We start from the raw sequence: 17,044 nt of genomic DNA, 5'->3' as shown, positions 1-17,044 counted from the left end.
CACAAAGGGCAGCCCATACATCTCACTGAAAGATACAAGGGGATAAGGAAGCTGAAGGAGCCCCAAAAGAGGCAAACAACTGAGCCTGCATGGAAACACACATCAAGCCCAAGGAAGAAGAAACTTGGTTGGATCTTATAGGATCAGCCATTCCTGCCTGGGCGTTGCCTCCTGGCCTCTGGGCCTCGAGGTCTCCAGTAACCAGGTTTTCCACCACTAGAAAGCACATGTGGAACCTGGGGTCCTCTTGAACCACTGTCACTAAGCTGGGCTTAATCCTATTGAGCATGATTTTTAATGGACCATTCCATGGGAATCCCATGTTATCATCCAACCTCCAGAGCTTAAATGGACTGGCTTACTTCTGACAGTCTTTGTTGCCTTGTCCAACAGGGATGGCAGCATCAAACCATGCGCTGCTTTGGCCTTCACCATATCTCTTGGCCCTGGAAACCAGTACCCATTGTGGCTGTTCTGTTGATATCATCTGTGGAACTAGGAGGGAGCACATATGAACAGACATCAAAGGAACACCATAGGAACTCTTGTTCCAGAATGTGCTTGGCACTATGGGCCCATGTGAATCCTCCTAGAAACCCACACCTGTAGGCATGGTAGTATTGGCTAGCTCTGCCCACTTTACCTGAGAACTACTGGGCCCCCTGGTTTGGCGCCAGCATCCTCTACTGCTCAATCCTAACCCCAACACTCAGGTTCCATCAGGGACACGGGCTGCACAACCAAGCACTGGAAAAGATTTGGCTTGAGGATTGGTTGAATGAGATACCCAAAGAGGCCTCTGTGGGACCCTGAGGTTAACAGCATGGTATTCCAACCAGGCCTTGGTGCTCAGGTCTAGGCTATGTGTACACACTATATCCCCAGAATTCATGTTGTGCTTCTCAGATACACCAGCCTCCTGTGGTTGCTGCCCAACTGAGGCCTGTACATATCCCAAAGATGGAGTATGCGCATTAAGTTAGACCATACTCCAGCCCTACTGTGGGAACTTGGTGCCTCCCATGGAGAAATGGGAGTCCAGGGCTAGAGGGGCCTTGGTATGCTTGCTGGATTCAATTAGTCTGAGGCCACCCATGTGGCCTGAGAACACCATCCCTGGACCAGGTAAACAGGGGGGATAGGTGTGCCTGCCACCACCATGAATGTGCCACAACACATGTATTCATACCTCCTGAATGGACATCGGACTGATCATCACTATGTCCTAGGCTCCAGTTACACTTTCACCCATGTGAAGCCCCCAGGATGACAGTCACCTGCAGAATCTCTGCCCTTCCAAAACACCCTCCTTGGTGTGGTCTTCAGCTCGGGCCCTCCACCAAATCTAAAAGTTTCTCCCTTTCTCTGAGGTTGGTTCCCCGAGGTCTGCCCACTTGTGGCCACACAAGCAAGGCAACCCAGAGCTGCTGAGGCCCACCTCAGCTGAGCTGCACACTGGCTCCATTGAAACTTCCTTCAGGAAACACTTTGATTCCTTGCCTGAGCCCCCACACAAGGCAGGGTTCACGTAAGGCATCTTGTACCTCACAGCCCAGAGGCACTCAGGATCACTGCCCAAGGCTGTCTCTCTGTGTCTCCATGGGTGACCCCTGAGGTTCATGTCTGGTGACCTACACAGAAGCCCTGATGCCCTACACAGGCCCCATTACCACCACCATCCACTCACCTGTGATGCAAGTTGACAGGCTGCTTCACCAGGCTATTCTTACTTATGAAAGACAGAGGGGCAGAAAGGAGCTGATGGAGGAGCCCCGCTGTGTCCCCTCCAACTTGGCCAGTGGGGAGCACATACAAAGCCCAAGGAACATGGACTTTGGTGCATCCTGAAAGACCAGTCGCTCCTGCCTGTAGATCACATCCTGGCCTGGGGGGCTTCCATTTCTCTAGGCCCAGGGTCTCATTCCCTGGTAGACACCTGGTTACTACCAGGTTCTCTTCACTACTTTCACTAGGCTAGGCCTCAGCATAATGCTAATGAGCATGGTTTTTGAATCATCATCTCTCTTTGAGACAGTATGGGGTCTTATTGTTGACCCAACCCCTGGAACCACCACACAGGAAGGTCTATGTGCCATTCCAATTCCTGGTTCTGAATGAATTGGCTTACCATGGGCAGTACTGGTCATTGCCTTCTCTAACAGGGCTGGCAGCACCAGCTTATGGGGTGCTAGGCCTTGCCCCAGGGGCACTGGACCCTATAGGGACTTTCTTTAGTATGTCATCTGTGGGACAGGGAGGTAAATGGGTGTGATCAGACAGTAGGAGCAGGTTAGGATTCACTGGATTCAGAGCATGCTGGCCCCATTGGCCCAAGTGAGGTTTTCCAGGAGCCCATCCCTGTAGGAACAATGGATGGGGAAAATCAAGCAGGATTGATCTGAAGGAAGTAGCCTCCCTTACTAAATCTTTGTGCACATGAGAATCTGGTTCTGGCCTGTAACTGTACTGGACAAGCAAGCAATGGTCTGGCCTAAGCATCAGAATTCCAGTTCCATGAGACATACCCAAGGAAGCCCCCACTAGGCCCTGAGCAAACAACAAGGTGTTGCCATACAGGCCCAGGTGCTCGCTCAGGTACAGGCTGCATAAACACACTGGATGCTGGGAGCTCAAGCTCCACCCCAAGGAGACACCATCATCCTATGGTCACTGTCCACCTCAGTTCTGTACACATTCCAAAGTTGGGGCATGTGCATCAGGCTGGATTATGGCTCACTTCTCTTTTGGGGCCAAGATTCTTCCCACAGAGGGGCAACAGCCTGGGGTCAGGGCTGGCCCTGGCATACTTACTGGGCTCATCTCAGTCTAACGCCCACCCATGTGTGAAGGGACAGCCAGTCCCTGGATAAGGCATGCATCCGAGATGGATATTGGGACTAGGAAAGTGGCAGCATGGGCATGCCTGACACCACCCTACAGGTGTTTGGCATTTCTGTTAGTACCAACTGAATGAGCACCAGCCCTAGTGTCCCAGCAACCTAAGCTCCAGTGACCTTGCTTCCAGGCTGAAAGTCACCTGCATAGTATCTGCTCCTCCAAATTACCCTTCCTGACTTATAGTGATTTTTTTAGGCTTCCACCAATCTAAAACCTACCCCTGCAAGGAGTCAGGTTCTCCAGGATCTTTACCCTTCTGGCTGCACTACCAAGGCAAACCAGAAATTCTGAGGCCGACTGAGGCCAAGTGGCAATCTGGTCTCACATGAATCCTCCCTGAAGAAGCATTTACACTCCTGGCCTGAGACCCACTGAAGGCAAAGGTTCAATAAGGTTCAGGTGAGGTGTTCAGGGCAAACTTCACTCAGGGGCACTGCTTGAGGCTGCCTTCCTGTGTCTCTGTGGGTCCATCTCTGAAGTTGGTGTCAGAAGACCCATGAGGAATCCCTGCTGCCTCACACAGTCCCCATTCCACCAACATCCACTCACCTGTGACCCGAGTTGAAAGGCTGCCCTTCCATGCTACTTTTCTCACTGAAAGACAGAAGGGGATAAAGGAGTTGGGGAAGGAGGTTCCAGTTTGGCCCACAACTCGGTCAGTGGGGAGTATACATCAAGCCCAAGGAAGATGGAGCTTGGGTACATCTTGCACTAGCAGGTGCTCCTGCCTCAGATTGTGTCCTGGCCTAGGAGGCCTCCAGGTCTCCAGTACCCAGGATCTCCTCCCTTGGAAGGCAGGGGAATGCTGGGGTCATCACACACCACTGTCACTAGGCTGGGCCTCAGCGTAATCCTATTGAGCATGATTTTTAAGTCATCACCTCTCTTCAAGACAATATGAGGTCTCATCATCGACCCAACACAGGAACCAACCACAAAAAGCCCTTAGGGCTGTCCCACCTTTAGAGCTCTGGGAGATTGGCTTACCTAGGGTCTTCAAGGATTTTTCCTTTGCCAGTGGGCTGGCACCACTAGCTCCTGGCTTGTATTGTAGTGAAGCACAGCCCTTGCTTCCAGTGCACTGGGCCACAGGTGCTTCCTCTGTTGACATCATCTGTGGGACAGGGAGTTGTGGATATGAACTAACAGATGGGGCAGGCTAGGGTGCACTGGTTTCAGAGTGTGATCTGCCCTATCACACTAGGTGAGGCTTCCTAGGATGTTACCCTTGTAGACATGGTAGGTCAGGCAAGTCTCACCCACCTCACCCTCAAATTGCTGGGCCTGTTGGTAACTTTTTTAGAGAGGCCAAGTTGGGCCAGGTCATCTTGCCAGAAGCAGGTACCCCTACAATTCATTCTTTTCCCATAGGGCCCAGTCTGAGCCAATATCCAGCGTAGATATGCAAGCACTGGCAAGGCCTTGGAATCAGAGGACTGGTGGTGTGGAATGCACTCAACGATTACCTGGTAGGGCGCCAGAATCCCTGGACTGGGCACCCGCTGAACCGTCCTTAAGTCAGTTGTCTTATCACTCATTATGAGTTCCCAGACTGTCAGGAACCTACAGAGCTATTTTCACAACAAACCTCCCTTAATGCCTTGGTGTGGTCCTCAACCTGGGCCTCCTACCGAATCTGAAGTCTGCCCCCTACAGAGCCCTGACCCCAACTTCTGGTCACAACAGCAAGGCAACACAGAGGTGCTGCAACCCAACTAGGACAAGTGGTGTCACTGTCCCATGTGAACCCTCCCCAAGGAACCACTGCGATTCCTCAGTTGACTCTCAAACTAGGCTAGGGGTTCTGACAAGGAGTTCTGGACCTCAGAATCCAAAGGGACACAGCTCACTCAGTAGTACATCCCATAGCAGTCTTCCTGTATCCCCATGGGTCAACCCTTCAAGTTTTCATGGGGTGGCCCATCCTGATACCCAACTCCATTGTGAAGGCCCAGTGATCCTTGCCATCCACTCACCTGGACCCAGGGTCCCAAGAGTGAACTGCTGGCAGCACCTCTCACTGAAAGACACAAGGGGATGAAAGGACCTGAAGAAGGAACTCCCAGTAAGGCCCCGCTCCTGAGAGAGTGGGGAGCACACACCAAGCCCAAAGTGAAAGGAGCTTGGGTGGATCCTGCAGGAGCAGCCGCTACTGCCTGGCGAAGGTTTCCTGGCCTGGGCACTTTTAGATCTACACTCCCCAGGGTCTCTTGCCCTGGAAAGCATGTGGAGACCCTGGTGTCTTTTGTACCACTGTCACTAGGCTGGGCCTCAGCATAATCCTATAGAGCATGATTTTTAAGTCATCATCTCTCTTCAAGATAATATGAGGTCTCACCATCGACCCAATCCCAGGAACCACACCAGGGACAGTCTATTGAACCATCCCTACTTAAGGGCCCATTTGGATTTGCTTACCACAAGTAGTCCTATTCATTGTCTCAGGTGTGAACAGACAGTAGGGATGACAAGGTGTAGAAGTTCTAGAGTGTTCTTTGGCCTTTTCCACCCAGGTTAGTTCTCCCAAGAGCCTCTAATCAGGGTGGTCTGGGGTCTGGCAACTTACATCCCACTTATCTGCAAACTACTTGGGCTTTGGTCACTAGACCAGAGATGGACACTTGGCCAGGATCATCCTACCAGCAGTGAGTACTTTCACTGAGCCTTCTGCCCCCAAGATCTTGCTCCTGGTCGGAAATCATTATGAACAGGCAAGCAATGGCGTAGACTAAGTATCAGAGGTTTGGCCTCACCGGATCTACACTAGGAGACACCAGTGGGGCCCTGGGCCTACCAGTATGGAGTCGCTGTACAGGCCCAAGGACTTTGTGTGCAGGTTGCATGAGCACTGTGGATTCTTGGAGCTCAGGCTGTGCTGCTAGGGAACACCTTCCTCATATGGTTGCTTCCAACCACAGTACTATACATATCCCAAAGGTGGTATAGTGGCATAAGCCTGGACCATGGACAACTCTACCACTTGGCCTTGGTGCTTTCTGTTGAGGAGTGGGAGTCTGGTCCCAGGAGGTGCTCTGACATCCTTCCTGGGACCAACACACCCAGTCCCACTGAGGTGGCCCAACATGCCAGCCCCTAGATTAGGCAAGTGGTAGAAATGTGGTGCTTCTGGCACCATCTTACAGGTGCCATGGCATGGATATTGGTACCCCTGTGACTGGGCACTGAACTGAGAGTCCCTGGGTCCTGGACTCCATTGGTCTTTCGACCCATGTGAAGCTTCCAGGCTTCGAGGCATCTGCAGAGCTGGATGCTCTACAAAACTCACTCACTGTTTGGTGTGGTCATCTATCATGGCCTCATACAGGACCTGAGCCCTGCCCCACACAGAGGCATATCTGACCCCAGCAGCAAGGCAGTCCAGAGCTGCTACAGCCCACCTAGAGTGGAGTTGGTGGGGGAGAGCATTGGCCCCAGGAGAATCCTCACCCAGGATCGATTCTCATCCCTGAGTTGGTCCCTGAACCAGGCTAAGGCTTCATGCAAGACATTGTAGACTTCAGAGCACATGGTGGCACAGCTAGCTATGGAGAACAGCCTGAGGCTGCCTTCCTACATCTCCGTGTGTCCACCCCTAAGGCTTATGTCAGGTGACCAACCTGTAGCTCTCCCACAGAGGCCCCATTATCCTCTCTATCCACTCACCTTGGGCCAGAACAGAAAGGTGACTGAAGGGCAGCACATCTCATTGAAAGAGACAAGGAGACAAAGGGAGCTGAAGAAGGAGCTCCAAAGGAGGCACCACCACTGGAACTGCAGAGAGCACACACCAATCCCAAGGAGGAAGAAGTTTCGTTGCATCGTGTATGAGTAGCTGTTCTTGCCTGGGCTCTGCCTCCTTGCCTCTGGGCCTTGAGTTCTCCAGTACCCAGGGTCTTCTCCATTGGAAGGCACATTTGGTACCTGGAGTCCTCTTGCACCACTGTCTCTAGGCTGGGCCTAAGCGTAATCCTATTGAGCATGATTTTTAAGTCATCATCTCTCTTCAAGACAGTATGAGTTTCTCTCTGTCTCTTTCTCTCTCACTGTCCACTCTGTCTGTCAAAAAAAAGACAATATGAGGTCCCATCATTGACCCAACCCCAGGATCCACTCCATGGGAACCCCATGATGTCATATAACCCCCAGAGCCCAGATGGATTGGTTTACCTCTGGAAGTCCTTGTTTTTGCCTTGTCCAACAGGGATAACAGCACCAACACCTGGGCAGCTTGGTCTTGACCACAGCCCTTGTCCATGGGCACTTGTACTCATGGCAGCTTTTGTGTTGATACCATCTGTTGAACTGGGAGAGGGCATGTATGAACAGACAGCAAGGGAATACTCTGGGCACACTGGTTCCAGTAGGTTCTTTGGCCTTATTGGCCCTTGTGAGTCCTCCCAGAAAACCATGGCTGTAGGCATGGTAGAATTGGATAGCTCTGCCCACCTTACCTGAGAACTGCTGTGCCTCCTGGTCATGGGGCCAGCATCCTCCACTGCTCCATCCTAATGCCAACACTCAGGTTCCAGCAGGCACACTGGTTGCACAATTGAGCACTGGCGTAGAGTAGGCCTGATGACTGGTTGAATGAGATACTCAATGAGGCCTCAGCGGGGTCCCGAGCCTAACATGGTGTTCTGACAAGGCCTGGGTGCTCAGGTATAGACTATGTGCACATACTGTATCCTCAGAATTTATGTTGTACTTCTCAGATACAACTATGTCCTGTGGCTGCTGCACAACGCAAGCCTGTACACATCTGAAAGATAAGGTACAAGTATTAGGCTGGATCATAGTCCTGTCCTACTGTGGGGAATGGTGCCTCCCAAGGAACAGTGGGAGCATGGGGCTAGGGTGGTCATATTACACTTGCTGGACTCAGTCCCTCCAATGCCACCCATGTGGCCCAAGAACACCAGCCCCTGGACCAGGCAAACAGCAGGGATGGGTAAGCCTGGCACCACTCTGAATGTGCCTTGTGTACTGGCACATCCTGAATGGGCAACAGCCTGATAATCCCTATGTTCTAGGCTCTAGTTGCCCTGTGACCCAAATGAAGTTCCCAGGTTGACAGTCACCTGCAGAGTCTCTACCCCCACCGAACCCCCTCTCTGCCTTGGTGCCATCTTCAGTCTGGGCCACACCAAATCTAAAACCTGCCCCTCTTCAGAGGCTAGCTCCCCAAAATCTGCCCACTTCTAGCCACACTAGCAAGGCAACCCAGAGCTGCTGAGGCCCATGTGAATCCTCCTTCAGGAAACACTTTCATTCCTTGCCTGAGCACCTGTACGAGACAGGAGTTCAAGTAAGGCGTCCTGCACTCAGAGCCTAAAGGGGCACAGCTCACTCAGGATCACTGCCCAAGCTGCCTTCCTGTGTCTCCATGTGTCCACCCCTGAGGTTCACATCCAGTGACCCACATAGAACCCCTGTTTCCCCAGGCTTCCTTACTACCACCATCCATCACCTGTGAACCAGGATGAAAGGCTGCCTCATCAGGCTACTCTACTCACTGAACTACAGAAGAGAAGAAAGGAGATGAATAAAGAGACCCACTATGGCTCATAATTCAGCCAGTGGGGAGCACACACCAAGCCCAAGGAATATAGAGCTTTGGTGCATCCTGAAAGAACAGCTGCTCATGCCTGTAGACCATATCCTGGTCTGGGGTGCCTCCAGATCTCTAGTGCCCAGGTTCTCCTCCCCTGGTAGGCACCTGGTTACTCCCAGGTTCTCTTCACCACTTTCACTAGGCTGGGCCTCAGCATAATCCTAATGAGCATGGTTTTTAAGTCATCACCTCTCTTGGAGTCAGTATGAGTTCTCATTATCAACTCAACCCCAGGAACTACCACACAGGAAGGTCTATGTGCCATCCCAACTCTTGGTTCTGAATGAATTGGCTTACCATGGGCAGTGCTGGTCATTGATTTGTCCAATAGCTCATCTCATGTGCTACTGGGATCTGACCACAGCCCTTGCCCCAGGGGTACTGGACCGCATATGGTCTTTCTTTGGTAACATCATTTGTAGTACAAGGTTGTAAATGGGTATGAATAGGAAGCAGGAGCATACAAGGATTCACTGCTCCTCAAAACATGCTTGGCCAATACTGGTCTAGGTGAGGCTCTCTAGGAGCCCACGGCTGTAGGCACAGTGGGTCAGGAAAACTCTACCGGGTTTTCTGCTGAGTGTGTGCTTGGCCACCATGACAGAGAGGCCCACTCAGGCATGATGGTCCTAATTGAAGCTTCTTCCCTTACTGATCATTTCGGCACATGAGACCCTGGTTCTGTCCTGAATCCAGACTGGAAAAGCAAGCAATCTCCTGGATTGAGCATCAGAATTCCAGTTCCATGAGACATACACAAGGAAGCCCCACTAGGTCTTGGACAAACAACATGGTGTTGCCATACAGGCCCAAATGCTCGCTCAGGTGCAGGCTACATCAATGCAATGGATGCTGGGAGCTCAAGCACTACCCCAAGGAGACACCATCATCCTATGGTCACTGTCCACCTCAGTTTTGTACACATTCCAAAGTTGGGGTATGAGCATCAGGCTGGACCATGGCCCACTTCTCTCCCATTGAGGACTAGGAGCCTGGGACCAAGAGGGACCCTGGCATCCATGCTGGGCTCCTCTCAGTCTAAAGCCTACTCATGTGGGAAGGAAAATCCAGTTCTTGGACAAGGCAAGCACCAGATATGAAAAGTGGGACTATGAAACTGGCAGGGATGGGTGTACCTGGTACTACCTTGCAGGTGTTTGACATTTCTGTCTACCAACTGAATGAGCATCAGCTAGAGTATCCCTGCAACCTAGGCACCAGTGGCCTTGCCACCCATATGAAGCTTACAGGCTGAAAGTCACCTATATAGTGTCATCTCCTCCAAATCACCCTTCCTGACTTGGTGAGATTTTGGGCCCAGTCTTCCACCAATCCTAAATCTACTCCCACATGGAGTATGGTTCCCCAGTGTTTACCTGTTTATGCCCATAACAACAAAGCAACCGGGAGCCTCTGAGACCCACCTAGGATAAGTGGCAGCATGGCCCCACTCAAACTCTCCCTCAGAAAACATTTCCATTCCTTGCCTGAGCCCCCACTCAAGGAAAAGGTCCAGGTAAGACATTCAGGACATTAGAGCACAAAGGTCAAAGCTCACTGTTGGGCACTGCTTGAGGCTGCCTTCCTGTGTCTCTGTGGGTCCATCTCTGAAGTTGGTGTCAGAAGACCCATGAGGAATCCCTGCTGCCTCACACAGTCCCCATTCCACCAACATCCACTCACCTGTGACCCGAGTTGAAAGGCTGCCCTTCCATGCTACTTTTCTCACTGAAAGACAGAAGGGGATAAAGGAGTTGGGGAAGGAGGTTCCAGTTTGGCCCACAACTTGGTCAGTGGGGAGTATACATCAAGCCCAAGGAAGATGGAGCTTGGGTACATCTTGCACTAGCAGGTGCTCCTGCCTCAGATTGTGTCCTGGCCTAGGAGGCCTCCAGGTCTCCAGTACCCAGGATCTCCTCCCTTGGAAGGCAGGGGAATGCTGGGGTCATCACACACCACTGTCACTAGGCTGGGCCTCAGCGTAATCCTATTGAGCATGATTTTTAAGTCATCACCTCTCTTCAAGACAATATGAGGTCTCATCATCGACCCAACACAGGAACCAACCACAAAAAGCCCTTAGGGCTGTCCCACCTTTAGAGCTCTGGGAGATTGGCTTACCTAGGGTCTTCAAGGATTTTTCCTTTGCCAGTGGGCTGGCACCACTAGCTCCTGGCTTGTATTGTAGTGAAGCACAGCCCTTGCTTCCAGTGCACTGGGCCACAGGTGCTTCCTCTGTTGACATCATCTGTGGGACAGGGAGTTGTGGATATGAACTAACAGATGGGGCAGGCTAGGGTGCACTGGTTTCAGAGTGTGATCTGCCCTATCACACTAGGTGAGGCTTCCTAGGATGTTACCCTTGTAGACATGGTAGGTCAGGCAAGTCTCACCCACCTCACCCTCAAATTGCTGGGCCTGTTGGTAACTTTTTTAGAGAGGCCAAGTTGGGCCAGGTCATCTTGCCAGAAGCAGGTACCCCTATAATTCATTCCTTTCCCAGAGGTCCCAGTCTTGTGCAGTATCCAGGGTGGATATGCAAGCACTGGCACAGTCTTGGCATCAGAGGACCTGTGGTGTGATATGCACATGAGTCCCCAGTAGAGCCCAGGCCTACCAACATAGCATCCTTTTCCAGGCATGGGCACTCAGGTCAGGCTGCCAGCAGACACCTGATCCTCTGAGCTCAGGCTCTGCACTCAGGTCACATATTTCTCCTACAGTCTCTGCCAACCACAGTAACATAAATATCCCAAATATTGGGTATGGGCATTGGGCTGGATCATGGCCCACTCTTCCCATGGGTGGGCCCTGGTGCCTCCCATGGAGGTAGAGAGGATCAGGACTCTAGGCCTGGTAGGGAGCCCCAACATTGTTGCTGTGTTCAACTCATTTTGAAGTCAACCCATGTGTCCCCCAAATGCCATTCCCTGGATGAGGAACACAGGATGGGGCATGCTTGGTGCCCTTCTGCTGGTGCCCCAAATGGGTGTCAGCACTCCCTTGACTAGGCACCCCTGAATGTTCTAAGTTATGCCTTCAGTGGCCTTGCCATCCACTTTAAAATCCCAGACTGTCAGGAACCTGTAGAGCTCTTTCCCTGACAAACCTCCCTCCATGCCTTGGTGCAGTCCTCAGCCAGGGCCTCCTACCAGATCTGAATCCTGTCCCCAACAGAGTCCCGATCCCACTTTATGGCCACAACAACAAGTCAACACAGAGGTGTTGCAACTTATCTAGGATAAGTGGTGTTACTTGTGAACCCATGTGAACCCTCCCCAAGGAACCATTGCCTCTCAGTTGGCTCTCGAACCAGGCCTGGAGTTCAGGAAAAGAGTTCTGGACCTCAGAGCCCAAAGGGGGCACATCTCACACAGTAGCACAATCTGAGGCAGCCTTCCTGTGTCCCCATGGGTCCACCACTCTGGATTTCAGAGGGTGACCCACCCTGATACCCAGCTCCCTTGCAGAGGGCCAGTGATCCTTGCCATTCACTCACCTGGGCCCAGGGTCCCAAGAGTGAACTGCTGGCATCACCTCTCACTGAAAGACACAAGGGGATGAAAGGACCTGAAGAAGGAACTCCCAGTAAGGCCCCGCCCCTGAGAGAGTGGGGAGCATACACCAAGCCCAAAGTGAAAGGAGCTTGGACGGATCCTGCAGGAGCAGCCGCTACTGCCTGGCGAAGGTTTCCTGGCCTGGGCACTTTTGGATCTACACTCCCCAGGGTCTCTTGCCCTGGAAAGCATGTGGAGACCCTGGTGTCTTTTTGTACCACCTTTACTAGGTCGGGCCTCAGCGTAATCCTATTTAGCATGATTTTTAAGTCATCATCTCTCTTCAAGATAGTATGAGGTGTCATCACCAACCCAACTCAGGAACCACAGTACAGGAAAACCTTGGCACCATCCCACCTCTAGGGCCAGGATGTATTGGCTTACCTTGGGCAATCTCAGAGTTTTCCTTCTCCAATGGGGCTGGCAGCACCAGTTCATGAGCTGCTGGGGCCCTGACCACAGCTCTTGCCTACAGGGTACTTGACCACATGGGGGCTTCTCTGCTGATATCATCTGTGAAATAGGGAGGAGAGGGTGTTGGTGTGTACAGGCATCATGGGCAACCAGGGTACACTGGTTCCAGTGCATGAATTGGTCCTATAGGCCTAGGTGAGGCTTTCCAGGAGCCTGACTCTGTATGTGTTGTGGACTCAGGCAGTCTCCGCCCATCCTGCCAGCAATCTCCTGGGCCTCTTGGTCACTAGGACAGAAAAGGAAACTTGGGCAGGATTGTTCTGACAAGAGCACCCCCCCCACTCCTTCCTACACCTGATATCCTAGTCCTGACAGGAAACTGGAACGGACAAACAAGCATCAGCCTGCCCTAAGCATAAGAGTTCCAGTCCCACAAGAAATACCCAAGGAGGCTCCCATGGGGTCCTGGCCTACACACATGGGGTCATTGAACATGTCTAGGAGCTCAGGAGAAGGTTGTACGAACATAGTGGATCCTGAGACCTTAGGGTGTGCCCATTTGGGACATCTTCCTCCTATGTTCACTGCCCACATCAGTCCCATACACATCCCAAAGGGTATGGGCATTGGATTAGACCATGGCCCACTCCTTCCATGGGGCCTTGGTAGCTCTGCAGAGGAACAGAAGCCTGGTCCCAGGAGGGGCCCTGGTACCCTTGCTGGGCTCAACTCAGTCCATAGCCCATCCATGTGGCAAGGGAAAGCCAGCTTCTTGATGAGGCGGTGGTGGGGATATGGTGTGCTGGGCAACACTGTACAGGTGCTAAGGCCCAGATGTCACCTCCCTTGACCTGACTCCTGCATTCTTGCATGGTAGAATCCATTGGCCCCACAACCTACATGAAGCTTCCAGACTGTCAGGTACCTGCAAAGCCAGCTGGCTTGGCAAACCTCCCTCAGTGTCACAGTGTGGTCTTTGGCCTGGGACTTTTATGGAATTTGAGAGTTGCCCCCACAGAAGTCTGATCCTCAGTGTCCACCCACTTCTGGTCACAACAGTAAGTCAGTCCCATCTAGGCTGAGTGACAGCACTGGCTTCACATGAACTTTCTACCAGGATCTGTTTCCATTCCTTGCTTAGCCTTTACACTAAGCCAGGTTTCCAAGCAAGTCGTTCTGGACCTCAGAGCCCAATGGGGCACAGCTTAGGGACACAGCCAGAGTGTCCGCTCAGACACTCTGTTCCCCAGCACATGCCTCATGATTCTTTTCATCCACATATTTGTAACCCTGGATGTAAGGGTACACTACTGGACAGCTTAACTCACTGAAAGGAGACAAAGGAGCTGAGGAACGAGCCTAAAGGGCAGTGCTGTATCTTAGCCATCAGGGAGTAAAAGTGAAGCCCAAGGAAGATGGAGCTTGGGTACATCCTGCATTAGCAGGCATTCCTGCCTGTGGACTGTGTCCTGGCCTAGGGGGCCTCCAAGTCTCCAGTCCCCAGGTCTCCTCCCTTGGGAGGCAAATGGAAATGCCAGGGTCCTCTTATACCACTGTCACTAGGCTGGGCTTCAGTGTAATCCTATCAAACATGATTTTTAAGTCATCATCTCTCTTCAAGACAGTATAAGGTCTCATCATAAACCCAAGCTCTGGAACTACACCTAGGTTACTTCCTCATGCCATCTCACCTCTAGGGCATAGATGGATTGTTTTACCACAGGCAGTCCTGGACGTTTCCTTCTCCAACACTGTCGGCAGCACGAACTCATGGACTGCTGGGGACTTGACCATCCGCTTTAGCCCCAAGTCAGTGGAACCCACGGGGCTTCCTCTAGTGACATTATCTGTGGGACAGGAAGGGGGACAGGTATGAACAGACAGCAACAGCAGGTTAAGGGCAAACTCCTTCCTTGTGTGCTCCCTCAACCCTCTCACTGTCCCCACTGACCCTGGTGAGCTTCCCAAGTCGTGAGCCCTGTTAGTTTGGTTGGTCAGTGAAGGCACACCCACTTCACCTGTGAATTGGTGGAAGCATGTGTGGCTGCTCCCTTGCTAGCTATAGTGCCCTGCATATTTTGTATTGTTAGATAGTGTTTCAATTGTATTTCAATGAAATTTCAGGAACAGTGAATTTTCCCTGAAGGATGTAATCTTATAGTCCAAGACTCATAAAAGAGTAGTATCTCTAACAGGACAATATTATGTTAGCTTTGGTCCTAGTCATCTCAGTGGCCCTTTCAGAAATAATGAATTTGTCAAATTCATACTATATTATTTCATTATCTTGAAAATATTGAAGTTATATAATATCCAAACATGAAATTCTAATAATAATTGGGTCTTAAAATTATTCAATAGTGTTTTTATAAAAAACACTGATTCTAATATTTTCATTTTAATTAATAGAGTCTTTTTGTTATGGAAGTTTCATCTGTCCCCAAGTTACATAACACCATTAGAAATTCACAATAATGTATTGAAAAATTCTATTGATACATGAAGATCAACATAAATGTCAAGTATTTTACTGGGTACCAGTGAATACAAGCTTCACTCAAGTTTTAATTCTATCACATTCAGATGAAAAGCAATGGTTTTTGTCACAGTAATACATCAAGTAAGTCTGTAAGCCATTTCAGAAGACTTACCAATGTCTGGTTGCCTGAATGTGAAACATAATTGCCTTAAGGTAAATATTCTGTAATCCCAATATCTCTTGGATTGCATCTGGCACTAATGGGAGCCACTCACCTCTTTTCAATAAATGGTTTTTCTATTGTTTTCCCATTTTTCTGAAAGATACATCGAGATTAAAGGTTTCCCAAAATGTTTTCTTAATATGACATACTAAAGGTCACTGAAATAAACCTGACAGAATGAGAATGAGTTGTTCAATTTGAAATGCATCAGCAGGACCATGAAATATTAGTTTCCCATAAAGGATTTCATATTCTTATGCCCAAAATAAAATTATTCTACAATCAATTTCAACTTCTGGCTCTAGAATTATCAGTAAGTCTACGGCTCAGATTAATTTTATTGGGTATTATTTTTATGCAATCATCTCTATTCAAGACAATATAAAGACTTCTCATATTTTCCATATATACATACACTCCAATCTGAGTATGTCTACTAGTAGGTCTTTATTAGTTCATTATGCTAAAGTGAAATATAGTTCTGATATATTCTCTGTAGGTTAATGATATAGTATAATGTACCACAAGGCAAAAGGGCCCTTATTCTCCTTAGTTTTTTGTTTAATCTAAGAGGATAAGATTAGGAGAGGAGTCCAAACCAAATCATATTCCTCTTATGGGGTTATATCTCATGCTTGCAGTTCCTTAATGGACTGATACGAAGGGACTTTTAAAAAAGATCATGGAAAATTTCAATTATCTTATTTCTATTCTTTTGTGAACTTTTTGAAGTTCCCTCATGTGAACACTTTTACAAAAATGCCCCCTTTTAAGGTAAGTGGAGTGGATTATAAATTCACATACATGGACAAAGTTTACATATTTCTTTGTGCTTAGAGACTAGCTGTCAAGCAGTCATGGCTCTTTCTTGGTCCATCCCTTCAAGGAGCCATAGCAGTGACTTTTGCTATGGTTCATTACTTATAAACTAGCATAAAATGATACTCATGAAGCCATATGAAACTCCAGATCTAAAATTAAGGTGCCAAGCCTCTTGGAAATGCACTTATTTTCGTATGTCTGGAGCAAATCATATACAGGAATTTCAAATCTGTGAAGAATACCTATTGTTTTTATATTGTGAGTCCTTACCAATGACCCACATAAACCACAAAAACAGAGAAATGCAGAAATATTATGGCAGGAGTAATATACCAACTCCTACAGTTAGACTTAAAGAATATAGTACTGCTGAGACAGCAATCATGAGTCAAAAATATCTGAACATTACTTAAATGAATACTCAGGAGAAAGCGCCCATTTTTCCATGATAAGTCCTCAAATAGGTCATCCACTCATTAAAAAGAAAAAAAAAATGGTGGCCAGCATTGTTGTGCAGCGGGTTAAGTTGCCAGCTGCAATGCTGACATCCCATATCAGAGCTCCTGTTCGTGTCCCAGTTGCTCTGCTTCAGATGCAGCTCCCTGCTAATATGCCTGGGAAAGCGGTAAACAATAGCCAAAGTGTTTCTGCACCTGTCACCCTCATGGGACATCCAGATGGGATTCCAGGTTCCTAGCTTCTGTCTGGCCCAACTAAGACCAATGAGATTATCTGAGGGAGTGAATTAACAGACAGAAGATGTCTTTCTCTGTTTCTCTCTCTCTCTCTCTCTCTCTCTCTCTCTCTCTCTCTCTCTCTCTCTTTGTCACTTTGCTTTTCAAATAAATAAATCATTTTTTAAAAATAAAAATTTATATTGAGATGCATGTTATGCAATTTAGGGAACCTAAGAATCATCAAAGTCATATTAAGAACAATTGATGGGCCGGCGCCGTGGCTCAACAAGCTAATCCTCTGCCTTGCGGCGCCGGCACACCGGGTTCTAGTCCCAGTTGGGGTGCCGGATTCTATCCCAGTTG

The 17,044-nt window shown here is 49.6% G+C and overlaps 9 non-coding genes across 9 annotated transcripts; all 9 read right to left on the bottom strand.

Annotated features, from left to right (window-relative positions):
- Window positions 1-1,976: 1,976 nt before the first annotated feature.
- Window positions 1,977-2,057, bottom strand: LOC133770751 (small nucleolar RNA SNORD115). The gene has a single exon (XR_009867451.1). It is a non-coding gene; the product is annotated as a small nucleolar RNA SNORD115 (small nucleolar RNA).
- Window positions 2,058-3,735: 1,678 nt separating this feature from the next.
- LOC133770676 (small nucleolar RNA SNORD115) lies at window positions 3,736-3,816 on the bottom strand. The gene has a single exon (XR_009867379.1). It is a non-coding gene; the product is annotated as a small nucleolar RNA SNORD115 (small nucleolar RNA).
- Window positions 3,817-5,164: 1,348 nt separating this feature from the next.
- On the bottom strand, window positions 5,165-5,245 carry LOC133770714 (small nucleolar RNA SNORD115). The gene has a single exon (XR_009867416.1). It is a non-coding gene; the product is annotated as a small nucleolar RNA SNORD115 (small nucleolar RNA).
- Window positions 5,246-6,851: 1,606 nt separating this feature from the next.
- Window positions 6,852-6,930, bottom strand: LOC133770756 (small nucleolar RNA SNORD115). Its single transcript, XR_009867455.1, has one exon. It is a non-coding gene; the product is annotated as a small nucleolar RNA SNORD115 (small nucleolar RNA).
- A 1,724-nt stretch (window positions 6,931-8,654) lies between these two features.
- Window positions 8,655-8,735, bottom strand: LOC133770743 (small nucleolar RNA SNORD115). The gene has a single exon (XR_009867443.1). It is a non-coding gene; the product is annotated as a small nucleolar RNA SNORD115 (small nucleolar RNA).
- Window positions 8,736-10,480: 1,745 nt separating this feature from the next.
- Window positions 10,481-10,561, bottom strand: LOC133770675 (small nucleolar RNA SNORD115). Its single transcript, XR_009867378.1, has one exon. It is a non-coding gene; the product is annotated as a small nucleolar RNA SNORD115 (small nucleolar RNA).
- A 1,738-nt stretch (window positions 10,562-12,299) lies between these two features.
- On the bottom strand, window positions 12,300-12,380 carry LOC133770722 (small nucleolar RNA SNORD115). Its single transcript, XR_009867424.1, has one exon. It is a non-coding gene; the product is annotated as a small nucleolar RNA SNORD115 (small nucleolar RNA).
- A 1,666-nt stretch (window positions 12,381-14,046) lies between these two features.
- On the bottom strand, window positions 14,047-14,127 carry LOC133770729 (small nucleolar RNA SNORD115). Its single transcript, XR_009867430.1, has one exon. It is a non-coding gene; the product is annotated as a small nucleolar RNA SNORD115 (small nucleolar RNA).
- A 1,376-nt stretch (window positions 14,128-15,503) lies between these two features.
- LOC133770775 (small nucleolar RNA SNORD115) lies at window positions 15,504-15,587 on the bottom strand. Its single transcript, XR_009867470.1, has one exon. It is a non-coding gene; the product is annotated as a small nucleolar RNA SNORD115 (small nucleolar RNA).
- Between the last annotated feature and the right edge of the window lie 1,457 nt (window positions 15,588-17,044).

The sequence above is a fragment of the Lepus europaeus genome, chromosome 11 (genome assembly GCF_033115175.1).
Source record: "Lepus europaeus isolate LE1 chromosome 11, mLepTim1.pri, whole genome shotgun sequence".
Lineage (NCBI taxonomy): Eukaryota > Metazoa > Chordata > Mammalia > Lagomorpha > Leporidae > Lepus > Lepus europaeus.
This window is presented reverse-complemented; position numbering and strand designations above follow the sequence as displayed.